Consider the following 4,073-nt stretch of genomic DNA (forward strand, 5'->3'; position numbering starts at 1 on the left):
TGTAGAAGAAGAAAGGGGAAATGAAGTCAGAGGGAAAGTAAGAAAGAATAATTAAGGGAATGTCTATGATAAAGGGACATTCACATCCATGGATGCTTCATAATCATGTCCCTTTGTACATAGTATATATATGCCAAGAAAAATCATTATATCAGTCAATGAACATATGTTGCCACATTTTTTAGTTTGAAACAAATATTGCTTGTTCTATTTGATAGAACTGAGTTTTTTTTTTTAAATTAAAGTATTTTTTCCAGGGTTATGTGAAAAGTCATGGTTGAAGCAGCCTTTCACACCACGATGATTCAATTGCTTATGTTTACCATCATTAAAATATGCCACCTCTGCAATTATGATGTGTTTACAACAGCTTCTGGAGTGTTCCAAGTAAATGTTGGTGATAACAGTAATGATGTATAAAGCAGTGTATTACCAAATGGTGAAACAGATATTAAGGTTCAGCCACATATGGCACAATAGTAACATAATGCATTATTTGAAATTTACATAGTTGCAAAATTGTAGATATCCATTAATAATGAAAGAACACATCTTACACCGTATCTACTTATCTGGGTGACTCCTGACATTAGTATCTTTTGTCTGCATTCATAATCTTTCAAGCACAATTTAGCAATGAGATGAAAGAGTAAAATGTATATACCACTACAATATTAACTACATCTGTCTTCACCTGATAGATTATGAATGGCATCATCTGCTCTTATTATCGGAAGTACTAAATCTTTTACATGCAACAGACTGAAATATGGAATGGGACAAAGAAGACATTCTGGACTTGAGCAGTGATAAATGGACACACAATGGATGCATATTAAAGCAGGTTGCTAGAGAGGCTTGGACAAATAATAACCGGAGGACAGATGAAAGATGCCTCACTGGCATGCCAGCTCCACTTCTTGGTGAAGAAACAAATGAAGTAGACAGAACATCTGCAAACACGTGTGTAAGTCCCAATCCTGTCGGCACAGACTTTGACTTCCTTAGGCATTACTTCCAGATGCATTAGAGACATGTATATTTTAGAGTTCTGAGAGAAGCTAAAGTCTGAAAAGAACACAGTTTTTTTTTTCAGTTTATTTTTGTCATCATAAGTCTGCTTCACCAGAGATCACTGTAGGGAAACAAGTTTGGCTCCAGGCATAGAAAAAGTGGATGAGAACAATGATTCCCTTCACTTTGAATATCTGGGTCTGCATATTTTTGGTTTTTAATCCTTAAATAAATCACTTAATACCTCTGATTCTTTCTTTTATAAATAAGTGTTTAGCAAGTGCTATCACACATTTGCTTTTATAAAATAAAGCCATTAATGTTCAGGATTAATACATATTTAACATGTTTTAAGCTATAATTTTAGTGAAAATTGACTAACTATAAATAATCATAGGATTTTTTTGCACCAGTCCCATTAGCTATTTTTATGGAGATAAGTGTTGTAAATAATGCCTTACCATTTAAACATTCTTCTCATGCACCATAAAGTGGAAAGTGTAAAAAACCAAAGGAAAGATATGGATACTTTTTTAAAATGTATGAACATATACTATTGAGAATACTGAGACTACTGATGGTTTCTGGACTTACAGCTTCACATAAAAAAAAAAGACAGCAACTATGCATTTGAGTTGCTGATATAGATTCGGCATCTCTATTTTCTTTAATTCCACAGTTAAATTGTTTTGGGGAAATTGAATAAAACATGCAATTATCATATGCAAATGAAGGAGGAGAGATGAGAGGTAGAAAGGGGAAGATTAAAATAAATGGAACAGTAGAGTAGCTAAAACTTCTAAACTTGCCTGTGCAATGCTTAATCTTGAGATTAGTACTCAATGTCTCTTTTTGGTTTTGCTATGCACCTAAAAACAATGATTGTTCATTAATAGCATGTTTAGAATAAATATGTATTGAAGAAATAAAGACATGTATCAACTTAAGAAAAGTTTACAAAACATAAAGTAGAAATGGAAGGCATGGGCTGAATGCAGTCTATTGCAGTTCCACAGAATTTTTATAGCTTAAATGAGTTCCAGAAAACTAAAACATATTTTGAGATTCCCTCCACAGCCCATGGTGAATACTTAGATACTGTTTACTTACCCAGACTGAGAAGATGATAAAACACATTCCACAGGCTTTAAGACCAAATGGTTTCTTCTTCAAACATTAAAGCCTCCAGTGATGGCAGTACTGTTTGCTTTCTGAAAATTGGAGGTTAAATGGATCAGAGAGTTAATGGAACCTAAGTTCTTCAGAGGTAGATACCCCCTGAGAGCTTACGACTAATGATGACAAGAGGAATTTTACTCTTAGAACCCATTAAAATGGCTTAACTTAAATTATTATTCTTCAAACTTTTTTAAAAAAATGCTTTTGTTCACAAGTAAGAAATTGCAAAGCCATTCATGAGATTTAGCTTGTATCCTTGAAAATCCTCTTTGTCCTCGTAATATCCAGATTTTACACCTGGTCCACACTGAGGTGTGGAATCAATATCACATTAACTACACCCATAAATAAGTGATGGTTTATTTACTCACAGGCATACTTATAGCCTTGTAATTAAACTTTACTCCCCAGTGGCACAGCTACACTAATTATAGTATAACAATGAGCAGAGTCAGACATCTTATAATGCCAGAGTATAGTATTGACATTTATGGCCTAGAATTCTCCAGTCAATACTGTTTATGCAATCTTATTTCCCCTTTCTCTCTAGAGTAGGTTAAGAATTTAATGACCTTCTTAAGAGATTTTCAATAACTTCATCTCTCCAAATGAGTATTTTTAAGATGATTACTCATATGGATTTCCAAGACTATTCAAACTGCTTAAAATTTACTAATGTTGAGATATATTGAAGACCCTTTTTCTTCTTATTCAGATAAGGATGTTTCAAAAGTTGCAAACATTTTTAATTCCTGGTTCTTGTTGCTTAACAACACAAGAGTAATATCCCACTGAAATGTTTAAGTCTTTGTTTCCAAAACAAATTTGTGTTATTCTTGCATACTGTGTAAGTCATGTGTTAACTATATACAATTATAATTGAATAGACACTCAAGAGATAAATCTATGAGTTTAAGAATATTTTAACATGTAAGTTACTTAACGGAATGCTAATATTTTTATAATGTATTTTGTTTTACTAAGAGATACATTTAAATGATTTGTCAATAAAAAGGTGAGCAATTTTATCTGTACCCCAAATCCATTCTAAACAAAAATTAAAACTCTTATTATTATTAGTGGAAGACTCCAAGGAACAAGTAAATATTATTTAGCCGACTTGGTACATTTGACTCAAAGATTTGATAGAACATTTAAAAAAATAATTCAAAGAACTAAGAAGAAATATTTACAGACTCTGTCTTATAATAATAGATCCAATCTGATTTTTTTACAATATTTTACATTAACAATATGCAACAGCCATATTAGAAACAGGAATCTGAATTCTGAATTTTTATCCCTTCTCAATTTGCTAATAAGTGAAATTGTTCTCTCTCCATGCTGGTCAGGAGCAGTACTGAAAGATCCCAAAAAAGTCATGTGGAGAATATGGGGAACAATGGAGAATTCAGTACAGCTAAAGCATGAAGTTGATCAGGCGTCAAAACACATGAACATGCTGTGTTTTGTCATGAGTTTATCAGCACACAAACCCCGTATGAATGGAATTCCATCTCTAAGTCTCCAGGGGTCAACACCAAGAGCTCCAGAACACTACATGGAAGAACAACATGGTAACTCTAGAAGTCAAATAAAATGTCTAAGAAAAGCGTGGGATAAAACCCGTGGTAGTGCATTTTAGTAATAACTTTCAATAGAACACAATTTTATTTTGTGGGGGTTGTAGAAATGGGTATTTTGGAATGATGGTGAAGAAATCTGTAGTGGTGGGTGCCTTATCCTAAACTGATTATTTATTACTTTCAGAGCTGTGAGTCTGAAAACAAGGTAGTAAGCACATCCCATTTCTGATGTCCCCTTCTCTGGCTTAGAATAAGAAGCCAATTCATGTATAGTCGTTATATTTTCTTGGTATC

The 4,073-nt window shown here is 33.1% G+C and overlaps 1 long non-coding RNA gene across 1 annotated transcript; it reads left to right on the forward strand.

Moving 5' to 3' along the window:
* The first annotated feature begins 738 nt into the window (after positions 1-738).
* On the forward strand, positions 739-3,818 carry LOC143268750 (uncharacterized). Its single transcript, XR_013044872.1, has 2 exons — positions 739-967; positions 3,546-3,818. It is a non-coding gene; the product is annotated as an uncharacterized LOC143268750 (long non-coding RNA).
* The last annotated feature ends 255 nt before the right edge of the window (positions 3,819-4,073 follow it).

The sequence above is a fragment of the Peromyscus maniculatus genome, chromosome 15, assembly GCF_049852395.1.
Source record: "Peromyscus maniculatus bairdii isolate BWxNUB_F1_BW_parent chromosome 15, HU_Pman_BW_mat_3.1, whole genome shotgun sequence".
Taxonomy (NCBI): Eukaryota; Metazoa; Chordata; class Mammalia; order Rodentia; family Cricetidae; genus Peromyscus; species Peromyscus maniculatus.